This window comes from Euprymna scolopes, chromosome 38 (assembly GCF_053919585.1).
Source record: "Euprymna scolopes isolate OS-2025 chromosome 38, ASM5391958v1, whole genome shotgun sequence".
Classification (NCBI taxonomy): Eukaryota; Metazoa; Mollusca; class Cephalopoda; order Sepiida; family Sepiolidae; genus Euprymna; species Euprymna scolopes.
Window position 1 is genome coordinate 87,241,991 of NC_136519.1, and position 21,267 is coordinate 87,263,257.

General features: G+C 33.6%; 1 pseudogene; it reads right to left on the reverse strand.

The window, feature by feature from the left end:
* Window positions 1-15,738: 15,738 nt before the first annotated feature.
* On the reverse strand, window positions 15,739-15,951 carry LOC145263463 (U2 spliceosomal RNA; annotated as a pseudogene).
* Between the last annotated feature and the right edge of the window lie 5,316 nt (window positions 15,952-21,267).

Here is a 21,267-nt window from a genome sequence, read left to right on the forward strand (position 1 = left end):
TATTATTATTAATATTATTATTATTATTATTATTATTATTATTATTATTATTATTATTATTATTATTAAAACACATACTTCCAATTATAGTCGTGTTTGTAATATTTGTTTTGAAAGGAAAGATCGAAATGTTATTCGCAATATAAGGTGACGTTATATAAAACGTGTTAGCTTAGTGTTTTTGACAAGAACTACTTTCAAAATTGACATTTGACGTTAATATATAAATTTTACGGCGACGGTGTTCATAAAAAAAACGTTGGTGCTCATTAGGAGTTTAACGACAAACAAAGATGAAGTAAAACTTTTATATTTTTATATTAGACATACTTATCAAGGAATAGAGATTTTACATTTTCAAATTCACAAAAATCAAATAGATTTTTATGAAAAACAAATTTGCCATTCTTTACCGATAAGTTAGTGTGAGATGCCGTTTCTTCTCTCTCCCACAGAAGAGACATCGTGAGCCTGTCTTTGTTTTATCGTTATTTCCACGGCAAGTTCTCGTTTGAGCTCCAATCTCTGGTCCCACCTCGTCAATCTTTTTCGAAAAACAACCGTCTAGCTGAAACTACTGTCAATAATTTTCCCCGCTCTTTAACTGTGCCTAAATCAAAACGTAGATTCTACGAACAATGCCTCTGTCTTAGAACTGCACGACTGTGGAACTCTCTTCCGTTTGCCTGTTTCGCAGCTGACTACAACCTGGTTGTCTTCAAGTCCAACATAAACACATTCTTGATGAACTGTTCCCTTATGTAATCCAATTTACCAAATCTTTATTAATAACAACTATACGATATTGCCCCATTGATTATTGTACACTCAATAACCATTATTCTCGAGTGGCCTCAAGGGCTTGATATGTGGTGACTCGTATGTAACAATTTTTTGAAATAAAAATAATAATAAGGGGAGGTAATCATTAATTGTTCTTGAATTTTCTACGTGCATTAGGGTTATCTGTTATTGTGCACTGATTCGGTGGACGCTTTTCTCGCCGTCATCAAAACAGAGTAAAAATATTTAGTTTTTCACAAGCGAATTATTTGAAATTTTAAAATTACAAATTTCAAATAATTAATCAAATGACGTTTTTTTTACACAGGCATCACCACATAATCAAGGCCAAGAGGCCACTCGAGGATAAGGGTTTGATATAATGGACTGATCCAACACCCCTCAAATGAATCGACTGTTACGTCTATAAAAAGACAAGCAAACTCTCTTCACGTGGGAGACAGAATTTAGTACTAAGCTGTCAATGGACGCTTAGAAATGTGTGTACTTTTAACCTAAATAAACCCTTTCTGTACAACCCCAGTAATGACTTGTTATTCATATAATCTACGATATAACAGGGTTAAAGAGCGTTCAGTAGTCAATTGGATAATATAGTAATCAATTCGGTAAATGTGTTAACTTACATTGAACGGCTCATCAAGAACTTGTTTACGTTAGACTTGAAGACAACCATATTGTAGTCAGCCGGAAAGCAGGAAAACGGAAGACAATTCCACCGGCGTGCAGTTCTAAGAAAGAAGTTTTGTTCATGGAATCTACGTTTAGGTTTAGGCACAGATAAATAGTGGGTGAAATTATTGATAGTGTTTTCAGCTAGACGGGTGTTTCTTGTCAAAGTTTGGCGAGGAGGGACCATAGACTTAAGCTCCGTCGAACACTTTCCATGAAAATAACAATACAGCAGAGACAAACTCGCAACATCTCTTCTGTGAGATAGAGGTTGCAGGGGAGAGAAAAGGACATCTCCTACGAGGCTACGAAGTCTATTTTGAAGTCTATCAAGGCAGGACAAGTCCCTTCTAGCAGCCCCTGCCCAGACGTGGCAAGAGTATTCCATCCTTGAACGTACCTGGCTCTTATATAGAGAATTGCATCAGCAGTGAGATATCTACTGGATCGATAAACTTTTGAGATGAGGTTATTCATATCATTGTTATGTAGGGAGATATTAGTTCTGATAACACCTGTTATAAACGTATAAATTGTATGTATGCTTGTTTAGCCAGGGGATATGATATCGTCGTATAAACTGAGTCATGTTATATCACAGAGTTATCACACAGTTAATACAGTTCATATATAAGAAGAATAATATATGCTTCGTACATTTTTCCTTGAAGAGTTATTGTATCTTCACTTGCTGTGCTCCGTGACGAACCATAAATTGACCAAAACCATCCAATTGAGACATCTGTTTTTCCTTCTTTTGTGAAACTACATAGCAACACTTGATATATTTAAAATACAAATTCATTTAAATTGTCTTAAATAGTCTTAACAAAGGGTCTGCTTACGTGTCTATATGCTTATTCTTACAACCTGGCTAGCTGGCTTGATCTACGCCTTTTCACCCGCGTGACTAGACACCGACTTCCCCGCCTGTTCACTCTCGTGATAAAACCCCAACACTCAACTGACTAAAACTCCCGACCTTTTGACCTTAGTTCCGGTGACGTAACCAATTAAAAGACACGTCCCCTCAACTTGACCTTCCCGTCGCGTACGCCATGTTCAAGGTTATTTTGTTTATATTTAACCTAGCTAATTTATATAAACATTTTTAGTTTTAACCAATTGCTACACTTTATTCTATAAACAATAAATAACTCCCAATATAAACTATTTTCAGAATATCACGCTTCAATATTTGAAGTTATACATTTATTATATATTTTACTAGAATATCTTGCCATTTTTTAACAATTAGTTCTTTACCTTGCCATGTTTAAGCTTAACCATATTACATTTCATGCTCATATTTTTGCCTTAAATGCAGTTGGGATCATTCTATCACACTGCTTTCAAGAACATTCTCTTGGGATTTTACCATGCTATTTGGATGTAAACTTTTATCTATTTTTCTTAAACTTTCAGTTACTCAGTCAATCTTGAATTATGATTTTCCATGTCTCACTGAATTTATCAACTAAGTTGTATACCAATATATCTATTTGCTAATATTTTCTCCTCGGAAGAGATGATAGGCATCGAAATTCTATACGCTAAAGAGTTAAAATATTTCTAATGTATTCTTTGTCTTACATAGAGTAATAAAAATCATTGATATTAATCTCAAACATTTCACGTTATAAATTTTTAAATTCATTGAATCAATAAAATTTCATATATATATATATATATATATATATATATATATATGTACATATAAATATAGATAGATAGATAGATAGATAGATATAGATATATGAAGAATAAAACATGTATAAATACATTTGAAGCCAAAACTGCAACGCGAAATTTTTATGTATAAATAAATGTATTACGACTATTAAAAAAAAATAACTTTCATTGTACTGTAGATATATAATAAGCTCTATAGGTATATGCATCCTAGAGATATTCTAATATTGAGTAAAACGATTCATAATTTTTAATTGAAAATAAGTTTCAAGAAGAAAAACAAACAAAACCAGCTAGATTGTACGATCGTTTCAGATACGATGTGTATTTTATTTAAATTGTCAATAAATATTGGTAATAATTTGACAAAAGTTTTGTCCTTTAAAAGCAAAGTCTCCTCATCAGAAAAAATAAGGGGGGACAGTTTAAGTTATAAACAGTTGTATATATATATATATATATATATATATATATATATATATATATATATATATATATATATATAGTCACTTATAAGAGAAATATATTTATTATCTGAAAAAAGCCGAGTAGGTTAGCCAGTGTAGCAATAGACAGGTGTTTTTTTTTAAACAATGCCTAATTAAATCGGAAACGATCGTCTCGTGAGATTTTTTATTTTATTATTTATAGTGTTTTTTAAGTGTTAATTGTGTTCTGAAAATCCTTGCCAAAATCTGGCGGCAAATGACAACGAGACAGAAGACTTTGTAAATCGCTAAAACAAAAAATAAAAAGTTTTTACAAAAATATATACGTAAGTACATTTCGAACAGAATTTGCTATTAAGTTTAATGGCGTTTTGGATTATTTGCCAACGAACCTTTCTAAACTTTTTAATTATATTTTTAGCGTTTTTTTTCTTTTCACACATTCCAACGACTATAAGACAACTTCACTTTTCTTTTGCATCGATATACTTTCGATGATTACGTCTATAAGTATTGATTTTGACAACTTATCGATTATATATTGCAATTATATGCAAGAGCGTAAATTACAGCATAATTGATATTTAAAAAATAATTTAAATTAATGAAATAAAACATTCCAAATTAAATTCTCCAGAATACATTATCGGTTTCTTATTAAGTTACCCTGAATGCATTGAAGGTTAAATAATACGCGAAACGTAGACTCATTTCGTCATATGTATTTTAAATTAACAAGAATTCAAGTTTACCCAGCTGCGCAAACTTGAGTCCTTGTACCGGAAAAATATGCAGTAAATAAAACGTAGTTTAATAAATCGTTTTTTTTTTTGCTTGTGAATTGCATTTCAATACACCAAACATGAATATAAATATCACTAAAACATCCGCTGGGTCATAAGCTTCATTTCGGTACCTAACTTGTCTGGGTGGTTGCCTCTAGGCTGAGATAAACCGCATCACACACACACATGCAGACACAGTCAGACAGTAAGTCGATCTTACTAATGGAGATAATGACTTCCGGTTAATACCGGAAAAATATCCAGTAAATAAAACGTTGTTTAGTAAATCGTTATTTTTTTGCATTTTTTTTCCATCTTCCTTGCATTTCCATGAAACAAACATGAATATAAATATCACTAAAACATCAGCTGGGTCATAAGCTTCATTTTGGTACCTCAATTGCCTGGGTGGGTTTCCTGTAGGCTTAGATAAACCGCGTCACACATACACAAACACACAGATAGTAGGAAAATTTATTATAAGATACAACCCAAACCATACTCGGCTAATTTAGTGCAACTTTAAAGCAAATAGGATTCAGAGATGCATAGCAGAAATATATTTTTGCCTCGGGTTTGTGTAAAGAGGCAAAATAATGCATTTTATGTTTTTTTTTTCATTTATGTTAGGAGTTCGGAAGAGATAGGATGGCAATCTTTTAAATGAAGAACTAAACAAAATCGATAAAATATGTGCAAAGCTTAGTCATTCATTCATAATAAGAACTAATTAAAATTTTGCCATTCTGCATGATAGATAAATTATGCGAATGTGTGTATTTTAGTTACAAGAACGCCGGCAGATGTCACTTGCCATCCAAAGAACAGGGGTCGATAATTCTGTCTTTTCTAAAAGTGCGTGCAAACTACAATTATATTTTGTTACATTTATATACAATTTTTCTGTGCAAAAAAATATTTTTGAACCTCTACTAATATTTCATGCTTTCAAATTTTGATATATGTTTATACAATCTTTTCGTTAAAAATATATATTCTTAAACCTCTATAAACGTTTCATGTTTCTAAAATTATATTTTGCTATATTGACAAACTAAAAATATATTTTGATACAGTAAATCACGCATTGAAAAGAAATTATATTAATACATTAAAATTATATTTTGATACATTGTTTTATTCAATAAATGTTTCGATTTTTATATATTTCTGTTTTATTTATGTTGCTATCTATTTCCTGCGTTATCGTAAACACTTGTTTATATTTGAGGTTCACCTGATAGCCGCTACATGTAAGTTCTCTTTTGAAGAACAGGTGTTGATACATCGTCTCCGTTGCTAATATGTCACTGCCATGCATAAGTGCCAAGTTTTTACTAAACAAAGAGATATTACTGGCGTGCGTCGGCCCTTCTTAAAAATATATTACATAACTAGCATTTCAGCCCGGTATTGCCCGGGTGTTTGTAGGTGTATGTTGAGAAAAAGATAGAGGGTAGTCAATTTTTTTTAATTTGACCCCTATTATGACCCCTTAACATTTATTGTTTTGGGCTAAAATTAAGTTATTAAGTCAGATCCATGTCCAAGGACACTATATCTAAAATTTCAAGTGTTTACACCCAAAATTTTTGGAGGAGTTTTGTAGAGTTCTCAAAGGTAAAATGGGTGAACTTTGACCCCCCCAACAGCCAAATTTCTGGCCGAAAACAAAACAATGTAGTCGTCTTCGAGTCCAAAGTAAAAATGTACTACTCTTTAAGTAATCCAATTTACCAATTTTAATCTATTAACGATTACTACGATATTGTCCCATTGTGTACTGTGAACCTATTAACTCTTATCCTCAAGTGGCCTCCGGACTTGATAAGTGGTGAATCCTATCTAAAAAAATGATTAAGCCGTGGCGCGAGATGACTTCACGGCAAAAGAAAGGAAAAGCGAAAAGAGAGATTTGGAAGTACGTGGACGGTGACAGGGTTTGCGAAGAACGTGCTGGCGAGAGAGATTTTTTAAAGCAATACGCGTGGCGGTGACGGACAAATAGACCTGTCGACTCGAGAGGAACACAAGCACGTGTTCGTCACGAAATTTTTTTTTAAACACATGGCGAAAGAAAACACTTGTAAAACCAAGGTGCAGGTTTATGTTTTATGGTAAGAGAAATTGGAGGTGCAAACCAAATCATGTTTAGCCTCCTGTTTATGAAAATCCACTTTTTCGGGGCGCCTAATTGTAATATGGGGCTGCTTGCTCAGAATTACCAATATTTGAGTAGAGGACGGAGATTATTTCGCTGATATTGGCAAACATGTTCGTGAACATTGTAGGGGTGACAGGTTTTTTTTGTTTATGTAGCTTAGTGTCTTATTTGGCTTGTAGAGGGACCTATGTGTCTTATTTTCTGGGTTCAGACTTGTATCTAGAAAGTCTACTTCATATAGGTTGGTGTTAATCGTTATTTGAAATCCTACCTCGTTGGATGTCTTGCTTAAATCTTTTGTAGTTTTATCTAGATTAATTCCGTTGCAATCGCGTGAAAGGCAAAACGTTATTCTCATATTTTATATCTCTCCTCTCGTTTGATAGATAAAAAAAGTTTCACGGCGTGTAAGGATTATTTCATTCTGGGCATATTCATAATATTCTAACCCTAACCCTAACCCTATTTCCAAAGAGGGAAGATATAACATATGAGAACTATGTGGAAGTAAGTTTTCCTGTGTGTTATTTCAGATCATTTGAAACCATAGCAGCAAGTTTTATTTTCCCCTCCATCAAAAACAGAGGTTCTTGGAAAATATCAGATAACTAGGAAAACAAATGACTATGATTGGAACAGGTGTATGTATATTAGGGTAGGTCGATTTTGTTAGTAATTGTCTGTATTTTTTAGATGAGTTGTTTTCATTGATTGAGATTGTCGGACTGACTTCCTCATCTTGGTTGTTATTGTCACAACGTTTCGGCCGTTTTGCCCTCCGGCCTTCGTCAGGTGAACGGTTTGTTAGGAGTCTCGAACCCAACCCTTTATTATTATTATGGGGGTACCGTGTTCGGACTCCAGCTAGGCTTTGGGACATAGTTGCTGATTCTCTGTTTTTCAATGTTACTTTTTCACTGCCTTCGTTCAGGATTGAACTCAGCACCTTTGGGTAACTGTAAACTTTGATACAACGTCTAGGACCACTCGGCCATATGTCACTAGGGCTTTTGTTACTACGATTATGTCTCTGCAGAGAAAGATGTCAAATAACATTAAGATTAACCAAACAAAATATTTTCCAAAACTTTATCGTTTTTTGAGCAATTGAATTGAAAGATTGAAAATATTCAATATTCCGTCGCTATGTCGCCAGATGCCGGTGTTAAATGAAAGAATAAGCATGCAATATTAATGCCGGTTTTAAAGAAAAAAACTTGAAGATAGCGTAAGTAATATTTGTTTCTTTTGTTTCTAATATCTATGTCTTTTTTTTTTTTTTTCAGAAAACTAAATGAGAGTCGATAAAAAAGAAATCCTTAAAAATATTTTATTTAAAATAAATTTAAAAAAAAATAACCCAGGGCTTTATTTTAACTGGGTATTTTTTTTTACACCGGCACATAATTTGTTTCATTTTCATGTTTACTCAGAGACTCATGTGTGTTTACTGCGTTAACTGGCTTAATTAAAATATAAAAATAATTACATTTTGCATCTGAGCTTCAGCCTCTGTCCAATCGATGAAACGCTGAATCCCTCTTCCTGTTCTACAAGAATTTTAATGGTGAATGCTCTGCCGAACTGCAGACACTTGTGCCCCCACGACGTAAACACCATCGACAGACCCGACAGCCAGCTAAATCCCAACCCCACACAGTAGAGATCCTTAGGGGTAAAAGATCTTTCTACTCCAGTAGTTTCTTCCCCAGAACCGCTAGACTCTGGAATTCCATTCCAGGTCCCTGCTTCCTTAACTGTACTGACATGCAGAAGTTCAAGTGTAACGTTAACCGACATCTTTCTGCCCAAATCCCAACATAGTGCCCCGTAATTGCTGCCCCTTATAGTAGCTCCCTATACCAAAGTGGCAATGTGCCTTGTTTGGGGTGAAAATGTAATTAAAAAAAAAATTATGTCATGACATACTTTAATTATTAAGAAAAATAAATGGTGTATTTTAAATCTTTGTGCTATTTAATAATTCTTTATTAAAAAAACAGTTTTTCATCACAAAGCTATTTCTATGAAACTTATTTTACTTGCGTTTTATACAGTTCGGTAAGTAAAATAATAATTATTATTTCTATTTTGGATATTCATCTTTTTTTCCTAATTTCCTTTGTTTAATTTCTAACAATATCATAAAATATATTTTTCGCAGATGTTTTTCTAACAATGTGTCGGAAACGAACTATTTCTACACGCAGTACTGATTCTACAAACTTTGCGGGCCCACCTTCTCCATTAAATCCAACAGAACTTCCTACTTTCCGCCAAGTTACCAAATATAGCTGTTATATAAAGAATTCTCATCCGACTTTCAAAATTAATGGCTAATAATATTATAGATATTTTGACGACAGTAAACTCCCGTTTGCCTCTATTAACTGAACTGTAGATTGTACAGAAATTGCAGGACACCTGTTTTAAAAAAGTTAAGCAAATAAATAGAAAATATTTATCCACAATTGCCAAAAATGTTCTTGTCAAAAAACTTTACAGATTATTTTACATTTCATCTTGTTCGTGTGAACTTCCAATTGCAAATTGTAATGACAACCTCCAGAAATTCAGAAAATTGCTTTAAGAAATCTTCGATTAATTTCTTTTGCCATTTTGCCTGAAAATACTTAGTTTTTCAATGTTAAAATCAGACGAAATGGAATTGAGAGAAGAGGCTATAAAAATAATTTTAACAATATAAGTAAACATTTATTTATATAAAACTGATCAAATTGTTTACGTCGATTTATACGCCCATTTTAAATTAGTATTTTAATAAAAAAACATAAATAAAAGTCGTGTTCATTTGTTCAAGTCAATAAAATAATTTGATTTCTGTTTTCTTTTTCAGGAGTAGGGAACCAGCTAAACTCCGTTTAAAAATATTCAACAATAAATTTTGACGTTTTATATCGGTCACATTTTATTGAACTTTCTCAAAGTGGAGTGTCAGAGTCAGCATTGACTAAAGGATTATCAGATCATGGAATTCAGGAATTAATTATGAGCGGCAGAAAGCCAGAGTTAGCTTATTTGCTTGCACATTCACATAGTGTCGAAAAGGCCGTAAACTAACACCCGAAACGTGTCAATCAGTCTACAGACTTGAAACTAGACATAGGCATATAATTGCTTAAGTTTTATGCCATGAAATGAGTCAAGTTTTTGCTTCGAAAGGAGTATTATAGGGCGAAATTTTACATTATGAGGCCAGATTTTGCTTCGAAAGGGGTATTATAGGGCGAAATTTTACATTATGAGGCCAGTTTTTGCTTCGAAAGGGGTATTATAGGGCGAAATTTGATATTATATTTAAAAAAATAGCTTTATTTTGTACTTGGCAATTTTGTGTTTTATACAAGCATAGGCAACTTCGTAGATGAAGGTAAAAAATCTGTTTTAGTTTATATTAGAACTTTTTCTCAAAAAGAATTAAAACATTACTTTTTTTTCATTGACAGTAAAAAGAATTGATTATTTTTGTTATCTGTTACAGTTATAATGCAATAAAGTAAAATGCGGAATTTGAAAAATATTTCGGGGTGGCGCAATTATATTTTTTTGTAATTTTTAGCATATCAATCATTATATAGTTTATTTACATAAGTAAACACACTAGTTATGATTAAAACTGTAAAACACTAAATAATTTCATAAAAATCTTCAAAAGATAAAGTCTTTTCCGTTTCTCAAAGAAGTCAATCTTTAAAATCATATGTTCATCGAACGGCTGAGGTTAGAAACTTAGTTTTTTTTTTAAATATTTGTAATCTCCATATATGCGGGCCCTGTCGGTAGGGCATATGAATACGCCGACTGCCCCCCCCCCTGAAGAGGGTAAAAGTCCTTCAATGGGGGTCCTGGATATGACTTTAAACTATATAAAGTGGTGAGGCCCCAGCTTGTCGGCTTTGGGGAGTGTGGAGTCACCCTTTAATTACCATTGCTCCCAGGTCCACTTTGACCCGGAGTGGTAGTACCTGTTAGGGTCCCAACTATGGGTTAAATAGAAACCGACGTTAAAACAACAAATATATACTATTAATTTTTTTTCTTCAAAATCTTTGGATTCGGCATTAAATAACCCACAAAGGGTTGATTTGACGTAAAACAAAAACAACCAACCAACCAACCATATATGCGTGCAACTCTCTCTGCTCCGACACTTTACCTTTTCCTAAAAAAAGTAAAAAGATCGACCTACCCTAATGTATATGTATATATATTTCTTGTTGACATTTTTAACGAGAAATACGGTTAGATAGTAATCTGCGAATATCGTTTTACTTAGAAAATTGCCCGTATTTTGTTTGGACGCAGATAAATATTTAGACATTATTATTATCATTATTGTTATTATTATTATTATTATTATTATTATTATTATTATTATTGGCTCACATCGAGTTTTCACACAAGTTATCAAAGATCTGATTGGACACCTGTTGTGTTCTCTAGAAGCTTGATGAAAACAAGTCTCCCGAGACGTCTAGCTCTCTTCAACTCCTTCGAGAGTATTTGCTAATAAATTTATGTCATCGCAACAGCCTCTTGCTGATGATTTCTCACTGGCAGTGGCTACTGGTCTATACTGGAATTTTAGTGACACTAAGCCTTCACAATGTCCCGGTTATCTTCGCGCTTGTCTAGCGGAAGACTAGTCAGCGCTCTCTCCTCGGTCTTTCCATCGTCCATGACCCTTCTCGGCTCTTTTTTATCACTTTTTGTGGGGAGAGGCGGCGAAGAGACAATGGAAGGGGGTGCGTGATGGGGGGGGGTGTAGAACTTGTAGATATGCAGCTTAAATGCTCTTCATGTCCTGTAACGCTTCTTCATCATAATGTATACTTGTATTATATCTCCGCATTCAAGTATTATTATTATTATTATTATTATTATTATTATTATTATTATTATTATTTTATTATTATTATTATTATTTTATTATTTTTCAAAACCGTAATGTCGGACATGCATGTTTCGAGGTTCCTACTTCTCTTGGACGTAGCTTGACCGTGTCTCGGATCGAAGTCCGCACCAGTTATAACACAGTCCGGCAAACATGGCGAATGAAAAGACTTGTGAAACCGAGATGCAGGTGTAGTTTGGAAAGTACCATGAATAAATACGTTTTATTTCAACTAAACTGAATCGAATAATTTTCTTTGTTTCTATGTGACACAGAGTGTTGTGTCGGTGTTAAGAGGTAACGGCAACATTCCAATACCTTCTGCAAGAAGAAACCGAATAGTTTCATTTCATCCTTGCCTTTTAATCTGCCGTATCAGAAATGACCAAAAGAAAACGATTGTGTCAAACAAACGTGTCATGTCAGAAGCGACGGTAATTATATTTTATTTCTGTCTCGATCGTTCCAGACGGAGATAACACTGCAGTCAACTCTCTCTAGTTACTTGACGTCATTCACGATTTGGAATTTGGACTGGGTTATTACATTAGCCAATGATGAAGAGACTACAGTATGTCACCCTACAGAATAAATCGATTGCGTGCAATAAGCACCAATTGAAAAACACCTGAATACACGTAGGTGTAAGTTTTAGCTACATATGTGCCCAAACGTTTCAGCTGTGATTTTTTCTCATGAAATAATAAATAAACTGAAAAACAAATCAATTACATCCTCACGACTGGATTATAGTTAGAAGGGCCCTACTATATATCGATGGCAACATAATAATTAAAACAATTTTGGCTCTATGATAATAACCACGAAGTCTCTATTCTTGAAAATATGATATTAAAGCTTGGTTTTCTAACAAGCAACGCACGTGTTCGGCCTGCTAGATTACGCGCGCGCGCACACACACACACACACACACATATATATAGTGTGTGTATGTGTTTATATAAACAGTAATATGTTGCTACACAGTCATGAACATGTTTCGGTCAGCTAGGTTCCAGTAACTAGTAAACTCTTAAGGCGACACAGTTTATACGATAGCAAAGATTGCAATCTTTGTTATCGTATTTGAATTCATTCAAAAAGTATCGCAAAACAAAAACAAATAACACACACACACACACACATATATATATATATATATATATATATATATATATATATATATATATTAGCAAACAGTTAATAAAATATGTTAAAAACACTTTGAAATGGGTTAAAAACATATTTAATCTGTAAAGGAAACACTAGGTAAGTGGATAGTCCTTATTCCGCGGAGTTTCGAAGAAATACTTTCCTTCTCATCAGAGTGTAGGAGTTAGCAAAATGCGGGATCGGATTTTGCATACAGAAGTATTTGATGAAACAACAAGTAAGTCAAAGATCTTACTTAAAAACAAAAATAAGTGAAGCAGAGGGAATATGGTGAAGAAAAAGATGATTACACATGGATGGATAGTCTGGTGGAAATTAAAAAAATCCAGTGACGGGAAAATCCAAATGTATAACTTCAAGAAAGTTAAAAGAATATCCATTTGCACAAGTAAAATCCAAGGAAATCCCGTAATTGGAAGAAGATTGTCCATAATAATCCAAAGGCAGAAATCACAAAAATGTGTAAGAGGAAAAAAGGAAAAGATTCCAATAATTTGAATAAAAGAAAAATAAGGTATGCATTTCTCTCTACTTCCGAGACATAAATATAAATAAGAAATCCAGGGAAGAAATATATATATATATATATATATATATATATATATATATATATATATATATATATATATATATATATATATATATATATTTTTATATATATATATATATATATATATATATATATATATATATATATATATTGGGGGATTAAAAAAACAATAACACCCCCACCCACACACACACACACATATATATATATATATATATATATATATATATATATATATATATATATATATACGTAAATTGAATAAAATCACAAACTACATGAATAGGAATTCACTTATTTTGGCGTTAAGCTCTTACAGCTGTTTCATGAAAGGATGGACAATTACCTCTCGTCCATAGAACTGTAAATCTTCCATCCCGTCACTCCTCAGAGACGCTTACAACTATTCCAAAAAAATTCTTCAATCCCTTGTGAACACGTTTATTTTTTCCCTCCATATTAAATGGAGCTCATATTTATACTTATTTTTTTTAGTTTCGTACAACCCTTAGAGTCAAGAACATCTTCCTATAACTTAGTTTTTAACCTACATTTTTTATTACATCGAAAGCATAGATACGAGAGAAAAGAAATATCATATTGAACATAAAATGCATATATTGGTTTATATAGATGTATTAATACATTTTAAACCAGGGCCAGGGAATACAATATAGTTTGTAGAAATTACGCAAGCTCCTTATGCCAGACATTTCGAAGCCTAACACGTCTCGTCAGAAGAGGAACGGAAGTGCTATGTAAAAAGTTAAATATGCGACGTTTAGTAATAGTATGTATACAAAGGAGGAGGGGGGAGAAGATTGTCCAGGGGATTATTAGATAAGCATCGTGTTTTAAATATCTTAGTAGAGGGCTTTATTAGTATTATTCGATAGAGAATGGAGCATGATTTAAGGAGTAATGACAATATGTTACGGGATTTCATTAACACATAACAGTGAGAGTGACTTATATCTTTACTATTATACAAAAGTCACTTTGCGCGTATGTGTGTGAATTCCTTTCTAATAGATTCTGAAACGGCTGAGCCTATCTTTTTTTAAAATTTCACACAACATTAATTTGCAACTTTAGCAGTGTTCTTAGGTATCTTTTGTTAAAAAAAAAATCATAAAATAAGTTTTGAAAATCAAACAGCTATAATTTTTACGGGGAAATATTATATGTTACACCGGCCATGAATTCTAAGCAAATGATTTTTTCTTAAAAACAAATTTATAATAATCTGTTGATATAGCTTGGTGGTAGAGCATACGAATGCATATCAAATGCCCCTATAACCTGATGATCACTATCTTTGTCGACAGCGACTAAATGTAACTTTTTTTACATGATAGTCACCACTTATTAAGCCCCAGATGCCACTCGAGGATAAGGGTCATTGCGTGCACAGTAATCAATGGGATAGTATCGTAGTAATCGTTATTATTGGAGATTTTAAAAAGTGTCTCATTAAGGGGGCGGTTCATCAAGAATTTGTTTATGTTGGACTTGAAGGCATCCAAGTTGTAGTCAGGTGGGAAACAGGCAAACAGACGAGAGTTCCACAGGCGTGCACTCCTAAGAAAGAAGCTTTGTTCATGGAATCTACGTTTTGGTTTGGGCGCAGATAAAGAGTGAGGAAAAATTTTGACTGGTTTCAACTAGACGCGTGTTTTTCCTGAAAGATTGGAGAAAGGGGTACCAGAGATTGGAGTTCATACGAGCACTTGCCATGGAAGTAATAGGCAGGCTCGCAACGTCTCTTCTGTGGAGAGAAGTTGAAGGGAATAGAAATGGGCATCCTCCACTAAGCCACGAAATCTATTTTGTACTCTGTCAAGGCAGGATAAGTTGTTTTTCGAAGCTCCTGCCCAGATGTGGTAGCAGAACTCCAGCAGTACTTCTTCGTGTGGTAGAAGCCCGTTAATCTATTTGGTATTCAATTCGCGCCTGGGTGTTAGTCTGTTCCTTTCGCGTCAGAGCCGATATGCCGTCGCCTCGCCGATCTGTTGTATGCTAGAAGAAAATCAATTCAATGCACAAAAAAACAACAACTTAGTTCTTCTAGTCTACTGAATAAATTCCAGTAAAAAAATAAAATACAAATGCATAAATATATGCAATTGTTTCACAGAGCAATATTCAATAATGTCTGACTCCACAGAGTCTATAGGTAGATTCCAATTCCCTCTTCGATATAGCGATGAGATCGGCGCGGACCAAGAGGGGTGTGGCGGTTCTCTACAAGGTATCTGTCACAAACTTTCAGGCTCAACTATCAACTTACCTCTGTCTGACTCACTCCCAACTGTCCTTTTTCAACTGCGCCCCGTTAATATATTCAGGGAACGGGTGAGCCGGGGTTGTTCCCTGGACAAACCATATTCAACAACGTCACCCCATGGGAAGTCCCCCTACCATGAGTGCACTTCTCATGCCCCATAGGTCACCTCACTGCACTTGAATTATAAACATAATCTCTCCAGAACCCTGAGCCATTACATATTTTAGAGTACAAATTTCCAAAAATGACATTGTTTTATCGATTTTCATATAAATGAAAATCACAATGGTGAACTTGTCGCTGTCACCCGGACACACCGATGATAATTAAAAGAATAAAAGATTCTACCCGTCTTTTTTCCAGTATTCGGGAGGCTCAGCTTCCATAGAGTGGGGAGCATACCCGCTTGCTGGAGAACAGATACTACACTTTGATCTCAGCCAAAAGGCCGAGAAGCGTCAAAGTCTCGCTGTTAAAGCCCTGGCGTACCCAACATTTTTATTTTATTTTTATTTTTAATGAGTTCAGTCCACGCTAAAAGAAAAAGCAACCATTTCTTCATTTGAATATTTTTTAAACTAAACATTATGCAAAAGTGACTTTCATCTTCATCTGCCATTCATCTTTAAGTCCAATATACGCTGATGTAATATTGTAAAAAAATATTGTAAAAATATTGTAAAAAAAGCAAGGTGGATTTGATGAACGAAATTATCATTATTATTTTTGTATTCATTTATTTTATTTTTTGCAGATTATTCCTAGAATATATAATAATCAATATAGGATTGGTTCTAAAAAATATATATATACGTAATCTGCATAAAGTAAAATATAATATCTAAGCTTATTGTGCGACTATGCAACGCCGGGCTGCCAGCTAGTTGATCTTTATAAGCCGTATCGCCCAAAGTATATATATATATATATATATATATATATATATATATATATATATATATATATATATATATATATACACATATATATGTGTGTGTGTGTGTGTGTGTGTGTGTGTTTGGAGAGAGATAGACAAAGGATGGACCAAATTATATATTTATAAACATTTTTTTAAAGATTTGTTTGTTAATATTAATTTAAAGAAAAGAAAATACGAAGTATAATATTTAGAAGTAGTGTCTGTGATATAGCAGAACGAAAAGAAAGCAGTATTTGCTCTTTAACAGAACGAAGAAGCGCCGTTTGCATTTAACGTGTATATAGTGTTGTTACGTGAAGCGAGATGATTAAAGTTCATCAAATATTTTAAAAGATATGATGCAATTTCTGTTGTTTTTGTTAACCAAGATAGTCGTCATAATGCACACGTTGAATCTGTAATTGAACTGAAATAAGTTTTTTTAAAATTATTTATTGCTTATATATATATATATATATATATATATATATATATATATATATATATATATAAGTGTGTGTGTGTGTATAAAGTTGAACTTGTTTTTTTTTTCTTTTCTAACCGCTAATTTACGAGTTGGTTGGTTGGTTGCTTTTGTTTTACGGCATATCAACCATTTTCGGGTTATTTAATGCCGAATACAAAGATTTTTAAGGAAAAAAAATAATAGAATATATTTGTTGTTTTCAAGTCGGTTTCTATTCAAATCATAGCTGGAACCCTAACAGGTACTACCACTCCGGATCAGAGTGGACCTGGGAGAAATGGTAATTAAAGGGTGGTTCCACACTCCCCAAAGCCCGCAAGCTGAGGCCTCACCACTGCATATAGTTTAAGGTCATATCCAGGACCAATTTACGAGTTCTTAAAAATATAGTAACAACATTCCCCATATGTTATACAAATTTCAGAGAGTGTACAGAGTGTATAAAAGTCACTGAAAGAGTTTTGAACAAAAATAAATGCTTTATCATTAAGGCCATCGTTCCGTCATTTTGACACAATCTGCCTAAGACATTAGAGATTATGTAAAACAAAGTGCAAAATTCAATCAATCTTTACTCATAAAAAGTAATGACTTTTGAATGTTGCGAATTTTCAACTTTGTGTATTTGTGCTCTTTCCGAAACATTATTCATGACTGATTGCAGAATCTCTGCATCGTGATTTAAATACCCTTGTTTCGTTCCTGATGTTTTCATTCAATTCTTGCAGGGTTTGGGGTTTGTTTCGAATTGCGTTGTGACTTGGACTATTTCTTACATGCAAATTCCAATTATACATATGCCTTTATTTGTATACCGGGTTATAACTCAAGAATAGATTTGAAGGGAGCTGCCCTTTTCTGCTACATCGAGAAGTTTGTGGGCGGATTTAGTCCTTTCCGTCATATATTTAATATATATATATATATATATATATATATATATATATATATAATATATATATAGTTTTATATATATATATATGCATATATTTCATATATATATATTTACATATATATATGCATATATATATATATATATATATATATATATATATAGAGAGAGAGAGAGAGAGAGAGAGAGAGAGAGAATTTGGAATGCTACATAGAGAAGTCTGTGGGCGACTTGAGTCCTTTCCGTCATATATATATATATATATATATATATATATATATATATATATAATTTGGAATATAGACTGTTGTCATTCATTCATTATATATATATATATATATATATATATATATAATGACAGCAGTCTATATTCCAAATTCTATGATGTTGATCATCTTATAATTTATTCCTTTAATCCAGTTGACATTTACAATTCTTGACAGTATCTGTTTCATAGCACAAAATCAATCACTTAATTATTATATCAATTAGTGAATCTATTTTGCCCTGTACTCATCAGAAGAAGTAGCAACAATCAATTAATCAAAAGAAAAATAGAGTGCGTTTTGACTTGATTAAAAATCCGAAAATTGGAGGAGAAGCCGTAAATACTTTATAATATGTTTACATTACGCCATTATTTTCTAAATTCAAAGTGGCGTAATGTGAACATGTTTTTAAGTCTTATCTGATTGTGATCAGACCTGCACCAGTGCACAGCCCGAATAAAACTGAAATAGAGAAAGAAATATTAAAATGACAAACATTTCCAACCGAGCCAAGTACGCCCAGGATGGAGTATTGTTGCCACATCTGATCAGGAACTGCTAGAAAGGACTTATCATGCCTTGATAGAGTTCAAAATAGATTTCGTCGCCTCGTAGGGGGTGTCCTTTTCTCTTCCTTGCAACCTCTTTCTCAAAGAAGAGATGTTGGGAGTTTGTCTCTGCTTTATCGTTATTTTCATGGCAAGTACTCGGCTGAGCTCCAATCTATGGTCCATCCTCGACAGACTTTGACAAGAAACACCCGTCTAGCAGAAAACACTATCACTAATTTCCCCCACTCTTTATCTATGCCTTAACCTACGTAGATTCCATGAACAAAGCTTCTTTCTTAGAACTGTGGAATTATCTTCCGTTTTCCTGCTTTCCAGGTTGTCTTCAAGTCTAACGTAAACAAGTTTTTGAGGAATTGTTCCATATAAGTTAACAAATTTACCGAATTTCATTACTAACGATTACTATATTGTCCAATTTCTACTGTACACTCTTTAACCCTTGTACTCGAGTGGCCTCTTGACCTTGATAAGTGGTGATGCCTATGTAAAAAAAACGAACAAGCACAGAAATGATTATCATACAACTACTATAACCAAAATAAAAACGATTTAAAATTTATGGGTGTAGCTCTTAGTTTTGTAAAATTCAATTCTTTCTTCATTATTTATAACCTCCTATGTTTACTTCAAATTTCTATTATTTGCCAAATTTTCAGAACAAATGTCAGGGTTAACTTAAGAAGGGAATGGGCAGGGCAAGTCGAAGTCGGTGACTGAAATTCGATTACATACTTTATTTCGTTGACATGAATAAAAGATTTTTAAATCAAGAGATTTGAAAAACTGCCAGATTATTTTCTTTTCATTCCTCTATGTTTTTCGCACATACATATCAATACATACTGATATATATATATATATATATATATATATATATATATATATATATATATATATATATATATATATTCTACTCATCGACATACAGACCTGTTTCGTTGTTTCACAACTCATCAGTGCCGCTAGACTAACACCTATCCCAAGCCGAGGATCGAACCTAGAACCGTCGTGATGACAGTCGGCAGTTCTACCCCCTGACTACGGAATCGGTGGCCGAAATTAATCTGTCCGAATGTCTATTTAAATAAACATCCGTCCGCCACTCGTAGAGGGCTCAAACGTTTGTTTGTAAACAAACCGCGAGCTTCGCATTTTTTCAGCTAAATTAAGTAGTGAGTAAGATAATTTACGATAGTGCTCTACCCAAGAGGGGGGCTTTATAAAATATATTTTAAAATAGAAAGGAACAAACCGTATTATGTGTTCATCAAAGTTTCGTCTTTATTTCGAAACTTCCTCTGGATGAATGAAACGTTGAGGAACACATAATACGGTTTGTTCCTTTTTATTTTCTCTATTTTGTCGGAATACTATTTCCATTATTTTCATCATATATATATATATATATATATATATATATAAGTTAAATTTTCTGTATGCGTCTGTGTGTGTACATTTTCCTACCAAACTACTCTGCCAAGTTTCAAGCTACAGGCTCGAGGTTTGACATACGGGGTATTGAGATTTAGGAACATCTTTTTAATCGGTTTCCCGCCAGACATTTGGCTGCCAAGGCTCAAAGTTCAACTATTTGACCTTTAAAACTCTACTATAGTTCTCGCTAATTTGTCATTTTAGATGTTCTCGCTAATTTGGGGTCTAACCACTTGTCATTTTAGATGTAGGTTACTTGAACATGGCTTAAAGTAGGGATCCAAATTATTTTTTTTAGCGTCAAACAGTAAATGTTAAGATGTCTCTACCAAATTACTCAGCCAATTGCCAATTGAAATTTTGCATAATGTGTGTCCAGACATAGGGTAAGATTTGTAATCCGGGTTTGTCCGTAAATTAATCTACTTAAGTTAAAAAATGTTATTTTCTATAGCAAACTGTTAAATTAATTTTAGGTATAAACATTTGAAATTTAAGATAAAGCGTATTCAGACATGCAGCAAGGTTTTAAATCAGTATCTCGGCGAAAATTTGGCTGCCAAAAGATCAAAGTATAAGAAGTGTACGTTTGCAGTCTCTACCTCACTCCTGCGCCAATATACACACATATATATATATATATATATATATATATATATATATATATATATATATATATATATACATATATATATATATATATATACCTTCGTTGGCTTGGACATGTGCGCAGCATGGATGATGGGCTCATCCCTAAAGACCTTCTCTATGGCGAGCTTGCCTCAGGCTCAAGAAAGAGGGGGGGGCGACCCCATCTTCGCTACAGGGATGTCTGCAAGCGTGACATGAAGGCTCTCTCGGTGGGCAGGAATACATGGGAAGCCTCTGCAGCTGACAGAACTGCCTGGAGGAAAATGATACGCCAGGGGATTATCATCAGCGAGAGGACCCTCCATGTTGAAAACGCTGCAGAGAGAGCTAGGAGAAGAGCGAGTGTACAGGCGGAACAGCCGGACGAAGCGGCAAATTGCATAACAACCTTCGTATGTCAAGACTGTGGCAGACTATGCAAATCAAGAATTGGTCTCTACAGTCACACAAAAGGATGCATACAGACAACATCTTAATACGGCGCTGATCCATAGTCATTTCGACTCGCGGATGCCCCCCCCCCACACACACACATATATATATATATATATA